Source organism: Stegostoma tigrinum, chromosome 16, assembly GCF_030684315.1.
Source record: "Stegostoma tigrinum isolate sSteTig4 chromosome 16, sSteTig4.hap1, whole genome shotgun sequence".
Classification (NCBI taxonomy): Eukaryota; Metazoa; Chordata; class Chondrichthyes; order Orectolobiformes; family Stegostomatidae; genus Stegostoma; species Stegostoma tigrinum.
In genome coordinates, this window is record NC_081369.1 from 14,205,680 (window position 1) to 14,220,863 (window position 15,184).

At 41.2% G+C, this 15,184-nt stretch overlaps 1 protein-coding gene across 1 annotated transcript in view; it reads left to right on the forward strand.

Annotated features, from left to right (window-relative positions):
* fa2h (fatty acid 2-hydroxylase) overlaps positions 1-15,184 on the forward strand; it is a 103,676-nt gene that overhangs the window by 71,693 nt on the left and 16,799 nt on the right. The gene's annotated exons all lie outside the window — the stretch shown is intronic.

Sequence of the window (15,184 nt, forward strand, 5' to 3'; positions counted from 1 at the left end):
TGTCCCTTTGTATATTACTCACCAGTTCAGTCTTTCTCCTTTTCATTAATGTTCAAAATTTGTTATCTGCCCTATAGGACAGCTACTGTAAGGAACCAATGATGACACTTCGTACTTCTTACCCTTGTTGTATTTTCTTTCCTGTATGTATTTGTCATAATTTAAATCCAAGATTATTTTTCACTATCGTATTTGTTCGGTTTCTTATTAACAAAACTACCCCATAACCCTCTCCCTCCTGCCTATCCGTCAGAAAAGTCACACTCCTGAATATTTATCCCCACCTTTGATCTCCTTATTGTCTCTACAATGGCTATAAGATGATATGCATTAAGGTCTGATATTGAGGCTTAATGTTGTTCCAAATACTGCGCACATTCAACTGCCATAAATTTTGCGTTTTCAAACTATTCTTTTATCTCTCTTTAATAAGGCAGCAAACAGTTAAAATCCTTTTACACCATGCCTCCTGTTCTGCTGAGTACCGTCAACGATAAAAACAGCTGGCCAGCAATATCACCAATACCCATTTTGCTTTGTAAGCGTATGTCTCCCCACTCCCAAACTGACTGTGTGGGGCCTAGTGTGTGAAAATTGTAGTAGTGATTTCTGAGTAAATGATTACATTTTAATCTGTTCGTTCCTGAATTTTTGATCCAGAATTGGACCATCCCTACTGCTACTCCCCAGAAATCTTTACCCCACCCATTAAGTCATAGTCTCACGACCTGACTTTGTGGCTCTTTTCCCATGTGGCTGTCTATTGCAACTTGGAATGCTGTTGTACAAATGCAAGTTACTCAGTGTTCCGTTTCAACTTGGGATAGAAGTCCATCGTGGCTGAAGTGATTTGGTGTGAAGACGTGGAGCAATATACATTCTGTGGAAAAGTGTTTTTTCGTAAAATTTGCTTTTGCTTTCTCTCTTTGCTTGTAACTTCTCTCTTCGGCTAAGAGAATAGTTTCACAGCTTCCATCTGTATTTGATTAACTTACTGCAGCTTTGTCTTTGTGCAGGCATTCCCAAGTATTTAAGGTGCTCCTTTTTACTTCCTGGATGGCTTGCTGAGCAATCAACCACAATGGATAGAACAATGAACACGTCCTCTCCCAATGGAATGTATTGCACAGAGTTAAATTGTCATTTTGTGTAATTTTAAATTGGAAATTATTTCCTGTTGGACTGTATGCCTGACATGGAATGAATGTTGTAAATAGAGTCATAGAGACATACAGCACAGAAACAGACCCTTTGGTCCAGCTTATGCATGCTGACCAGATACCTAAATTTAATCTTGTTTCATTTGGCCTCTATCCCTCTTAAACCCTGCCTATTCATATAGCCATCCAGATGCCTTTCTAAATGTTGGAGGCTTGTACAATTACAACACCTCCTCCTCCGGCAGCTCATTCCAATCGCATGCCACCCTCTGCTTGGAAAAAGTTTCCCCATAGGTCTCTTTTAAAACTAGATCCTACAGCCTCTAGTTTTGGACTCCCCCAGCCAGGGAAAAGGCCATGGGTATTCAGTCTATCCATGCGCCTCTCTCAATTTTACAAACCGCTTTGAGGTCACCCCTTGCCCTCTGCTTGAGGGAGAATAGCTGTTTACAAGCTCCACAAATGTATTGAGCAACCAAGAGTGGGACACGCTGTGCGGAGGCCAGTTGAGTTTTATTGCAGTTTCTGCAAGTTTCATGTTGGTGTTTTGCACTTATCCAAATTTATGGGTATGGAGGCAAACCCTCTTGGTTGGAGTAGTACCTGACACATAGGAAGATGGTCGTGGTTCTTGGAGGTCAGTATGTCAGCCCCAGGACATCTCTGCAGGAGTTCCTCAGGGTAGTGTCCTAGGCCCAACCATCTTCAGCTGCTTCATCGATGACCTTCCCTCCGTCATAAGGTCAGAAATGGGGATGTTCACGAATGACTGCACAATGCTCAACACTATTCATAACTACTCAGATACTGAAGCCTTCTGTATTCCAATGTAGCAAGATCCAGGCCATATTCTGGCTTGAGCTGCCAATGGACATGTAGCATTTGTGCCACACAAATACCAGAGAATGAGCAACTCCAATAAGACAGTCTAACCACGACCCAGGGCAACTTCCTGGAACTCTGTCTGTACAGGGTCAACCTACAGCCAGCAATGCCTACAAGTGAATGGGGGGGGAGAACCCAATCTCTCTATCCCCTCGCTGATTCCTTATGTCCTCCTGGCAAGATGCCCTCCCACCTGCTTTTGTATTGTCAGCAACTGTGAATATATTGCACTGATTTTCCTCCAAGTCATTACTTGATGGATTTGTAAAATATATAGTGAAGCACTGTGGTTCCAGGACGGATCCTTGTGATCCATCATCAGTTGTATCTTTCCAATCTGCAAAACCCACTAATCCTGCTTCTCTCTCCAACGTATTAACCAATCTTCAATCCATGCTAGTACATTACGCCCCCCCCCTCCCCCCCAATACTGTAAGCCCTTTTTTGTGCAATAACTATCCATTAGGGATGATCTTGAATCTTAGCATCCTGGTTAGTAAAAATGAATTAAAAGGAAAGGAAGAAAGTCTGGAAACTGAGAACAAAAGCAGAAAATGCTGCAGAAACACCACATTTTGTGAAAGTGATAGTCAAGTTTATGATTTAGGAATTCTGATGCAGCCCTTCATCAGAACTTTAATCAGAGATGGTGGGAACTGCAGATGCTGGAGAATCCAAGATAACAAAGTGTGAAGCTGGATGAATACAGCAGGCCAAGCAGCATCTCAGGAGCACAAAAGCTGACGTTTCGGGCCGAGACCCTTCATCAGAGAGCTCTCTGATGAAGGGTCTAGGCCGAAAACATCAGCTTTTGTGCTCCCGAGATGCTGCTTGGCCTGCTGTATTCATCCAAATTCACACTTTGTTATCTCAGAACTTTCACCTTTTTCTTTTTGGATTAGTGTTGACTGGCCAACTGTTCTGTGTTTGTTCAGTTGTTACTTAAAAACTTTCTTCTTGGACCCAAGGACACTGCTCATTTTAAGTTCTTTCTTTAAGAAAGACTTGAGCTTTTGGTTTCAAAGGGCGATTGTATTACTTCACAGCTCTCACTAGTATTCATTGCATGTAAGGATGTTGAATGTAGGCTTTTGTTAATTGTGTTAAAAATGCCATTAACTAACACAATTGCCGACCAATTATATTGTGACACTGTCAGCTAGATCAGTTTGCATATTTTAATCTGAGGTTACTGCTATCCCTGCCCCTTTCCTCCCTTTTTCAGCTCCTCTTTTTGAACAGCCACCAGTATTCAAACATCAGTCATTTCACTGCCACATCCTTCCTTCCGTTCTTTCAGCCTTGAAATTCTCTTCCTTTTATATCAATGGCCACCGTTTCATCTTTGACTTCTTCTCGGGTAGCTTCTCTCCTATCTAATCTTCAGATAAGGTCATCTCTGATCAATCCCCTAGGTAGCCTTGCCACTTCCAAACCCCAACATCTATCCCAGAGGAAATCAACTTCTGCCCTGACTCCCCAAATCGCAGTACAAGGTAGCCTTTGGCCTTGATTGTAAAAATAATTATTCTGATTTTGTTGAATCACCCTATCTTTGTCCCAGAGAAATGCTGTTTGGTGCTCTCTCTGGCAAAGACCGCACTTCACTGCCTTTATGTTCAAGTCTATTGAAGTTTGAGACTGGTTTAGCTATTCACAGCCAGGTTTGAACGGGTGTATCTGTATTGGGCCTGGCTTTCATTAGCCAAAACTGCTCAAAAGAAAGACATGCATTTTCAGGACATCCTAAAGCCAGTGAAGTGGGAAATAATTATCATGTGTACGAGATGTGGTAGCCAGTATGCACAGTCAGGTTTCCCATCAGCAATGTTTTAATGGTCAGACAATCTATTTTAATTATTTTGAGGGATAAAATATTGGTACTTTGATCCGGCACAGAACTCCCTGCCTTTCCCAATACTGTTGAGATGTCTCTATCCCCAAGTGACGGGGGAAAATGGTTCTCTATTTGACAGCTCATCTCAAGACTGGCATCTCCAGAGTGCAGTATCCACTCAACTCCACTGCAGCATCAAACTAGGTTTTGTCCTTTTTCACACATTGTGTATTTGTTTTATTCGTATTATAAATAACACAGATTTAAGCTTCTGACAATTTTTGATACATCTTACTTGCCTGCCCTCCCATCTTGAGACTACTGATGAAATTTATTCGCATTTTGTATGAGCTCGACATTCCCTTGTTCCACAATGTTGCAGTTGAACAGGTCTGTTGCCCTTCAGAGCATGGAACTTAAATTTATTGACCTTTTTATATAAAATTTAATTTTAAGTGCACAAAGTCACAGTGCTTTATTTTTTTGAAATTAAATAAATCCTCTAAAACAACTTAAGGTCAGTGAGCCTGCTACCAAAATATTGCAGGATGTACATTTCTGTTTACCTGAAGAACTTTTTTTTGCCAACGCACAGTTCTGTTTGAGAATGCAAGTGTTGGGAATGCTCAGCAGCTGAGGCAGCATTCTGTGTGGCGAGAAGTAGAGTTAACATTTTCAGGTTGAGATCATCGTTCCTCAGAACTGTCCTAAATTGAAACGTTTGTCTCCGCATAGTCGAGTAGATTCCCATTTTGGTGTTTTTGACTTCTTGCTATTGTTGTTGTGATACAATTGTGTTAAATGAAAATGGTGCCTTTTTTCTTAAGAGTTGTTTCTTTTTCCTCCTCTCAGCAACTTGCATGTTTGTTCTTTTTTTGGGGTTGGTGAAACTATGAGCTCATCTACTTTAAGTCAACCCAATCCAATTGAATGGTGAACTAGGTGTGACCGAATCCTTCTCATTCCGTTGTCAGTTGCATAACCAGTTTTTTTTAGAAAGATCGAAAGTTGCTCTAAATTTTGAACATAGAGCATCCCTCTTTAAAGACTGGACAAAGCCAAATGTTTTATTACCACAGTTATCCTTTTTACAGCAACAGCTACATGTCATCCGAGAATGTAGTTAAAATATCCCAAGGCACTTCTCTTTAAAGCACAATTTGACACCAAACCACATGAGGTTTTGGAATGGGAAGAAGGCTGTAAGGAGCCTTTTTAAAGGGAGGGGGAAGCATGGAGAGTTTAAAAAGCTCAGCAGCTGCAGGCAGTGCCCCCATTGATGAGGTGGTGACGGTGACATCTTGCAATAGGACAGAGCTCAAGCTTTGAAAGCTAACTTACTGCCATAAATGGCTCCTGTGGTTTTTCTTCGGATGAAACCACAGATACTTTGAAATATTTTTGTGGTCCAGTGTTAGAAGTTCTGTCAAACCTGCTGATTTTTTTTTAAAAAAGGTTAGGTTTGTCCAAACCTGTCAATCTGAATCGTCTCCAGCACTGCCTCTAGTTTGTATAGGTGTAGAGATAGGCTAAGTACACTCTACTGTTCTGCTAATTAGCTGATAAATGATGAAAGAGCTTATAAACTAAGTATTTAAACGTGAGGCATTGAAACTGGAATGGATTTGTTTTGAGGCCTTGTATCTACAGGAAAGCCAAAACATGATAACATCCTTGATATAAGTTGTAACCTAGTTCCTACCTTCATTGATAATGGGAACTGCAGATGCTGGAGAATCCAAGGTAATAGTGTGGAGCTGGAAGAACACAGGCCCAGCAGCATCTCAGGAACACAAAAGCTGACGTTTCGGGCCTAGACCCTTCATTGATTTCGTAGCAAATATCCAGAAGGTTGGGCTAGCTGTCCTGTTGGATAGAGCCATTATGTTCTGCAAGAAAAAGTGAGGACTTTTAGAATAATTTTTAAGAAACACTAATTCCTTGGACAAAAACAGAAGCTGCTGGAGAAGCTCAGTAGGTCTGGCAGCATCTGTGAAGAAAAAGAAAACCAGAGTTAACGTTTCAGTTCTGGTGACCCTTCCTCAGAACGGGTCTGTTCTGAGGAAGGGTCACTGGACCCAAAACGTTAACTCTGGTTTTCTTTTTCTTCACAGATGCTGCCAGACCTACTGAGCTTCTCCAGAAGCTTCTGTTTTTGTTCCTGATTCACAACATCCATCGTTCTTTCTTTCGGTTTTAAATTCCTTGGAATTTGTCTGCTATTCCGCTAGCGAAGATCATATTGGGTTGTAGTAGCTAGTGTTGCATTTTGTTTTTTATTTCTCTTAAAAAGAGAACCAACGTGATGGTCTAGGCCCGAAATGTCTGGCCTGCTGTGTTCATCCAGCTCTAAACCTTGTTATCTCATGAAACACAACTGACTTTTTAAGAAAGAAGAATTCCAAGAACAACTGTCTGGTGTTGGAGAAAATACTTGGACAGCTTTTCCAAGGAGTGGCAGTCGCAGTCAGATTTGCAATTCCACTCCTACCCTTTTTTTAAGGTGTAGCTGTGCATTTCTAGCAGATGTTTTGAATCTCCTGTGCCACAGAAATATGGAGTCTATGTTCAACTCAACTGTGACTTTGTCGTTCATGATAGTTGAGGGGAAGGCAGAACAAAGCTCACTTTTTCACTGCAATAGTTGCCATGCTGTATACCATTAATTGTCCAGCAGCGTAAACAGCCATTTTGCCACCTCCTGTGAAAGGGTAAGGTGGTTGTGAGGTTATGAGCAAACATGTTTTTCGAGGGTCTCGGCTTGAAACATCAGCTTTCCTGCTCCTATGATGCCGCTTGGCCTGCTGTGTTCGTCTAGCTCTTCACTGTGTTATCTCTGGTTTACAAAATACCACGCAACGACTGCCATGTGCATTATATCGGGCAGACTGGAAGGCAACTAGCCATCAGAATACATGAACATCAGTTAGAAAGCAAAATGGCACGACAAACTCTCCCTAATATCGGTACACTCGGATAATGAAGGCCATTAGTTTAACTGGGGCAAGGTAACCATAGTAGCCCAAGCCAAACATAGAAACACACGGGAATTCCTAGAGACGTGGTTCTCCACCCGCAATGCAATCAACAAACTAATAGAATTGGAGCCCATATACAAATCCGTACAGATCCAAACCGGAAATGACACTACCCACCATACAGTATAAATTCCAAGCACAGTAGAACAACATCACTTCATCACAGGGTCCACTGATGTCACCTAGCATGGTGATGGAACGTCTGAATAAAAACAAGCCAGCTTGGCGAGCAAGCCAACAACCTCACCCACAACCCGAGCTACAGATCTTCACCAACGCTTTAAATAATAGTTTAAATCCGAAAGTTGGAACTTGTATAAAAATTGGAAATGTTGGATAGTAAATCAGTGTCACTCGAAGACAATTTAAAACATGATAACACATCCCTGATTTGCTGTAAAATAAGCCAATTTGTCTTTGTGATGGATAATGGTTTGCACGGTTGCATCACCTCAACTTTTATCTCCCACGCTTACCCTACTTTTAGGACCAAGATATGAAGCTGACTCTGCTTTTTAGCTCAGACTCCCACTGTGACTGTATTTCAATTAAATATCTAGGTATGGAATCTCTGGGATTTTTTGTGCTGGTTATATGAACAGCTTGATGGCAATGGACAAAGTGCAAGAAAATGTAGGATTGTAGCTAATTTCATTTTCACAATCTATAAAGTATATGACTTTTTAATTTTAAAAAAAAATGCATCGAGAGCAAAGTACCACCCCTCTTTTGAATGCCACCAACAGTTTATAACTGCCTAATGATACATTGACAGTTCTGAGGAAGGGTCACCAGACCCTAAACATTAACTCTGTTTTCTCCTCTACAGATGCTACCAGACCTCCTGAGCTTTTCCAGCAACTTTGTTTTTGATACATTTGACAGTACTGTACAATAACAAAGCAGCTAAGATAACTAAGGCCTGTATTAGTTACCAATTTCCTGGCCCTAGCAACACAGCCGTGAGCTGCGTAATAATCAATTAAATTCAAAACTTGTAAGGCTGTTCGTCATCTTTTGTGCTCGGCCTGCTGTGTTCATCCAGCTCTACACCTTGTTATCTCATCATCATTCTTTCTTTCTTTCTTTCTTTCTTTGGGTGTGAGGCCATGGATGCTGATGTATTTTCCCCCAGGATACTATATTACTGAATTTTTTTTTAAGTTGGATTTTGTTATCATGTGTCAGCAAGAATTGCTCTTTTGTGAACAAACTGCGTGAAGCACTCCAACATCCTGAGTGACACCCCTCTCTGCTTGCAGTCTCCTGGTAATAGTTAGCTGACACAGTTTCTCAACGTGACAGATTCAAAAATGTCTTGGCTTTATCATGTCACTTAAAGACTTCGTATCAAAAGAAGTTTCTCTCCATCTCCAGCATCAAAGATATTTGAAGTTACTTATGTTTCTGTCAAGTGTCAGAGGCATACAGCATGGAGACAGACCCTGGTCCATGCTGACTAGATACCCTAAATTAGTCTGGTCCTGTTTGCCAGAATTTGGCCCATATCTTTTAAAACCTTCCTATTCATATATCCATCCAAATGCTTTTTTAAATGTTGTAATTGTACCAGCCTCCTCCACTTCCTCGGGCTTCTCCCTCCGTATGTGCCAAAAAATTGCCCCTTAGGTCCCTTTTTATACCTTTCCACTCTCTCTCACCTTAAAACTTATGCCCTGTAGTTTTGGGTTTCCCCCTACCCTGGGGAAAGGCCTTGCCTATTCACGCTATCTGTGCCCCCTATGATTTTCTAACCTCTAAGGTTGCCTTCAGCCTCCGATGCTTCAGGGGGAAATAGCTCCAGCCTATTCAGCCTTTCCCTATAACTCAAACCCTCCACAGCTACAGAACATGGGGAAGTAGAGGCATCTTTTAGAAAACTGTCTCCTCTGTATTACAGACAGGAGGAGGTGCTGAACGCCTTAAAATGCATAAAGGTGGATAAATGCCAGGGACCTGATCAGGTGTACTCCAGATCTCTGGGAAGCTGGGGAAGAGATTGCTGTGCCTCTTGTTGAGATACTTGTATCATTGATAACCACGGGTGAGGTGCTGGAAGACCTGGAAGTTGGCTAATATGGTGCCATTATTTGAGAAAGATGCTAAGGAAAAGGCAGCAAATATAGACCAGTGAGCCTGACATTGGTGGGCAAGTTGTTGGAGAGAATCCTGAGGAGCAGACTTTACACGTATTTGGAAAAGTGAGGCCTGAGTAGGGATAGTTGACGTGGCATTGTGCATTGGAAATAGTGTCTCACTAATTGATTTGAGTTTTGTTTTGAAGAAGTAACAAAGAGGATTAATGACAGTAAAATGGTGAACATGACTTGTATGGACTGCAGTTAGGGATTTGACATGGTTCAACATGGTAGACTGGTTAGCAAGGTTAGATGACACAAATACAGGGAGAACTAGCTTTTTGGATACAGAACTGGCTCAAAGGCACAAGACAGGGTAGTGCTGGAGGGTTGCTTTTTAGACTGAAGCGTTCCATTTCTAATTTGGATTTTCTCATTCTCTTTGGCAACATTTTTTTGTTTTAAGGAAGAATGCTTGGAAGTTGAGTTCTGTTTTGAATAAAATAATGTGACCTTGTAAGAACAGTAGGTTCTTTTATTTATAATGCTGATAATGTACTGTATGAACAAAACTTTATCCTTTTAAGTTATTATAATTACTATTAACAATTGGAGCCATGATCTGTTCATAGGAGACCCAATCTCCTAGAACCAATATCGCAGTTTGTATATCGGGTAATATTCTCACTTGAAAAAGTTCATGGTTTCCAATTAATTACTTTTACTGTGGCTTTGTAATTACTACAAGGAAAGAACATTAAGTAGGGTGTTCATTTTATTTCATAAAGGATTGCTAATTTCATGAATTTTTTAAAATTTCCTATTCCGTAAACCTTTTCCTACAAAGTGAATTCATTTTTTTTGAGGTATTCATTGTCAATCCCTCAAAGGTGAGTTGCTATCTTGAATAACTAATCAATTTGCAGTTGCTCTCCGATCCTCCTCCTTTAGGATGTTCCAGAATTTCAATCCAGTAACAATGGTGATCAGTGCCCAGCAGAGGAAGCAGGCTTGATGATCCAGTGGTGTGATGCTGTTGGTTTTTGGCTCACAGATATTCTGTTGTGAGAGTTGTCATGCATCTCGGGGATAGTACATTGGAGCCATGATTGGCCAGTGATGGAAGCAATAGGTTTTCAAGTTTGATTAGCCATGTTGTCAATCATTGAGCAAAGTGCTCCATCACACTCCGGACTCCAACACTTGTAGACAGTGGAAAACCATCAAGGAGTTGCAAAATAAAGGGAGTTGTTGCAGGAGAGCAACATTCTGTCTGTCAGTGTAGATTACAAGACTGATGTGGCTGGTCTAGTGAGGGCTTCTAACCTTGAGTCAAATGATTTGTCTTGTTATCAGTTCTCTTTACCCAGTTTGCGCTGTGGTGGCCAGGTAGTAACACTGCTCCAATGTAAATAACATTCATCACGTTTCTGAGCATTCTGTGTGTATGTATGTCTTCTTTGATTTGTGAACTTCACTTCATAACACCATATTTGTATGTGTAATTTTTTTTAACGTGTCTATGGCTCTTAATTCATAGAGCTAATCAAATGAATTACTATCCAATCAAACACCATATAATGGTCTTCAATTGGATCTACTGAGCTTACTTGTCCTAAAATTGGACCAGGATTGCAGCACTTACACTCTGTTGTCTTTCCATTCTAATGACTTTTTCCCAAGATATGACTAGAGTTTTTCAGGATGTTGCTGACTCTTGAGGCTAAATTTAGGTGATAACTTTCCCACTCGAAGAATTAAAAATTGCATGAACTTCTTCTCACGTAAAAAGCTGTGCCAAACCACTTTGTTTTTTTTTAAAACCATTTGCAGCGTATTCCAAGATTGTCACCTTCCTATGCTGTATCTCAGCAATGTAGTCAGTTCAGGACTGTTAACGGTAATTTCACATGCTATTGGTTACCCTGGGCTTCCGAGCAGAGGTACAGGAAGTATCCAAAAATGCAACGCAACATATCGCATTGGGGATGGAAGCAGGAATGGAAAATCAACAAGAAGACATTTTTGCATTGAGGACTGGTTTTGTAAAATTTTGCTGGAAATAACTTTTGAGATAATGAGCATGTAAAGACCAACTAATTGTAACTCAAATATTTCTAGCAGGATCTATGTAAAACATAACCTGTTAAAGTTGTCATCTTCGTGGGGAGTTGCTTTTAGTACCCACTGAAGTTTCTTCTGGTATCCCAGGTTTTTTTTGTGTTGCTAACTTTGTTAATAATTAATAGGTTTATGAGAGTGTGAGCTAGTGAATATGAGTTTGTGTCTGTTTGTAATGTGGTGCTTAGTGACAGTCCGGATCATATTAAGTGTCACAAAGGAATGTGATTTGTAGTGACAGGTCAGGTTACCAAAATGCAACTTCATATTCTGTTTGAGAACTGACCCTGTTGCTCAAATTGTTCGACTCAGTGATAAGCCCTTGAATTTATTACTTAATGTTATACTCTGTTGCCAAGGCAACTCGTTGGAGCCTTACACTAGAACTTTTGCAAATACAGCTGGCTGACCCAGAATCTCGCCTGAGAATTGTGAATGGAAGTTTGTGTGTTGTCACTCTGGGTGTGGTGTGACCACCCATTCCGCATCAGGCTTGCGAGCCATTCTCCGTTCCATGTGCAACAAAACTCAGGCCTGTCCTTGCATGTTGCTAAGACCAAACTGATGTCAACCTGGTCGGTGAAATATTCCACCTCCCTCCGTGTTGAAGGAGGGATGCTTTTGGGCAGTTCTCATTGCTTATTGGTTTTTTTCTTCTCCGAAAAGGCTGCCACTCAGAAGATCCAACCCCAGGTCAGCCATGGCATCTCAGCCTTCCATAGACTACAGGGGTGAGTGTATGACGATAAAGACCTCCAAACTAACAGAAGTCTCCTTTCCAGAACCATCGCCTTCGTCATGCTGCTGTACTGCAGTTGGATTTGGACTGTCTATCAGCAACATGAGTATTAAAGAAACTCCATCAGCAATGCTTCTGCCTCGTCCACATTGTATAGCAGGCTTGTTGAACAAAGTGCGGGTGTGTCTCTGTGCTGTATCAGATAGGAACAAAATTAGACAATTGGCCTCATAAGCCTGTGCTGTCCTGTAGCTCAGTCATGGTTAGTCAATAACTTTGCTTAAGGACAATGGACAGAGTCATGAACAAATTTCCTTAGGAAAACAAAATTAATTGCGTCTCCCAGTAGTTGCAATTTTTCTCAAGTGTCACACAGTTGGGCAGTAGAACTGTCTGAGGCAAAATGGCAGGATCAGCTTCAACATCTTGTCATGTCGAGCAGTGAAGTTTCGGCTTGCACAAGTGGTGACTGATGCTTTAATGAATTAGAGAGGGAAAGGCGATAAGGTTAGCATTGAATTTTGTTCAAGGTATGACTGCAGCTTTTTTCCTTTCTGTTTGAGGTACATGTCGAATGTCAGTTTAGCACTGTTTTAGATTGTCCTTTTTTTTTGGGCGGGGGGAGCGGTGTGTGAGTGTGAGGCAGGGTCTCTCTTCTCGGCCTCTCCTATTCATTATCAGCACTTCTTTTTTTCGCTTTCCAGGATATGGTACCAATCCATTATTGAAAATGAAACTGCGTGTTTTAACCTTGGGTTCTGCTCTTGTGAAGAGACAACATTCCCTTACAAGGAAGATCATTCACTGCTCATCTCTTATGTTAGATGGCAAGAAAGTTACTAGCTCTTGTCCCATGTGTTTGGTCGATCTTCATTTTGTATAAAACTGATGTGTCTGACATTTGTGAACCATTTAAATGGTTTTCACCCATTTTGGGAACATAATCATTTGTTGTCTTGGCTCAGGCTTGGAATTTGCTTGTGAAACAGTTCTTGTCCCTAGTCATGCCTTGTACAGGTAACTCCTGTCAATACTTGGATACAAGAGGCCTAGTTGCGGACTATTAGATAATGGTGGAGATGGTCAGACAAGATTTGTGCAGTTAAGTGAAAGAATATGTGCACGCGTAGGCAATCTGTTCGCAGAAATGAATTTGTATGCTGCATGTTCATCTCTGAATCAATTGGAAATCAATGAATAAATGCTGAATATCTGCACAGTTTTTTTGGAGTGGGGGGGTGTCTCTGACTCCTCCTCCAACCCTACCACCCAGAAACTATGTCCCTTCATTCTTTATCTTCAGTTTACCCACCTCCTGAGGGTCCGGGCAAGTTTGATCCTGGGAGCCTGAAGCCGAGCTCTGGGAAACACATGACTGGCATGCTGTGATTCCACGCTTGCTGTTGACAAAAATACATTAGCCTGATTTTGTTGAATAGTTCTGAGGTGGTCCTTTTGACCACTCAGTGGGAGACCTGTACAATGCTGGCCTCTTGCTGTGCTTAGATTCTCTTTGAGCTTGGCCATTCAGATTGCAGGTTGGTACCAGATTAGACTGAGATTTGTACCAAGAAATTGTCTTGAAGCCTGTGGCATCATCCGTGTTCTAATTTGTAGCAGAGAAATTCGGTTCTGTTGCTTGAGATAGGATATAACACCATATTATGTCACACAACCACAAATTGTTAATGGCTTTAACTGTCTCGCAACAACCCGTCCCCAGATAAATGATGGGATTGTGCTGGACAGAAGAGACAAAGTCACTGGAGTCCCATTAGACTGTGCACTAGTGTTAGTTTAACCAGAAGGTCACTACACTTCAGGTAAGCAGAGAGGTTGAGAAGGTGAGTCCTTCATGGTAACCTCAGCTGGTGCTGGCACTGAGCCCAGCCTTGCTCTGCCGAAGCTGAATAGAATGACATGAAAGTTTAGCAGTATTTCTTTTTTCCTAAATCTTCAGTTTGTTTGCTCATTTCAATGTTTTCCTTGGAATGTTGTCACTTGTTAAGGCATTTATAGACTCCTGGAACATTGTCATATCACTTGCTCCAATTTTCATAACTATGTAAGACAATTTTTTTTAAGCTTCTTCCTGAAGCTGTTCAATTTCAGAACTCTCCAAGTCTATAATTGTCAAATGGAACCTCCTTGTGAAGGAATATGACAATGAATTTGCTGTTCTATATTTGTGGATATTCTTAATCTCCACTTGAAGTCAGATGATTGAACTTTCTTTTCTAAACCCTGCTTACTGTTTCTAATTAGCTCTTGCAGTTTTTAGTATTGTGGGACTTGCATCTTTGTCTAGTATAACCTCGCGCTGACTGTTGGCAGTCTGTCTGCCTTGGAGTGGGATGTCATGACATTTGAAGCTGAGAATGTCAACACACGTATTTTTGTTGGAGTTGTGGACATTCAGTAGCAACGGCTGTGGAACAAGAACTTGATCTCTTATTTCTGCTGTCTCCTGGAAAGTGACTTGTCCTAATGGAACAAGAGGACATTGTTTTGGGCACAGGAGGAAGTCTCATGCCAAAATTCTAGCATTAGTTTAACTTAATTGTGTTGGTCCCCATGAAGGATGTTGGTTGAATGTGGAATCTCAAGTTCATTGGAAGTACTCGAAAGGATTCACTGAAGGAATATGCTAATTATTAACCTCAAAATTGGTAGTTTCATGCATTCAAGATGCATAAAAACATATGGTTTTATAGGCTGTTCTGACCTAAGGAACATTTAGGAGCAATCTCATCATTTCGTGTGTACTGCATCACTTCATTCAGGCTTCGTTTAATAGCTTCGAGTTGCAAAGTGCTGTTGTTGTGTCATCAATCTGACTCTGCCCTTCCTGCTCCTCTTTGAAATATATGATGCAGGACTATTGACTGCTCCCGGGAGAGAGACCCACACAAAGGTGAGTATCGACTCCATCAAAGACTTGCGTTGGCCTGGCAGAAACCTGGCTGTCCAGTGCTCAGAGCTGTGCCGAGGGATGCACTGAAGTTTGGGAATGCTGCCGTAAAGGCTCAATGGGGCCAGGTCCCAGACTAACCCCCTCCCACCTTGGCATAAGGAGGTGCCAGACACTGGAGCATTCACAGACTACGGCCTGCATGTTTGACGTGAAATTAATATTGTAAATACCTGTAGTTGTAGCTGCACTTGGGTCCTGCAGAATGTTGCAGACTAAACCTAACTGATCTATTCTATACCTAACTATTCATTCAATGTAAAATTTGTAAAGGCGCATTATGTAGCAAATAAAGTATGTAATTAGGAAAATGTTTTTGCCTTTGTTAATCAAGGTACAGTTTCAAAGCTGTTTA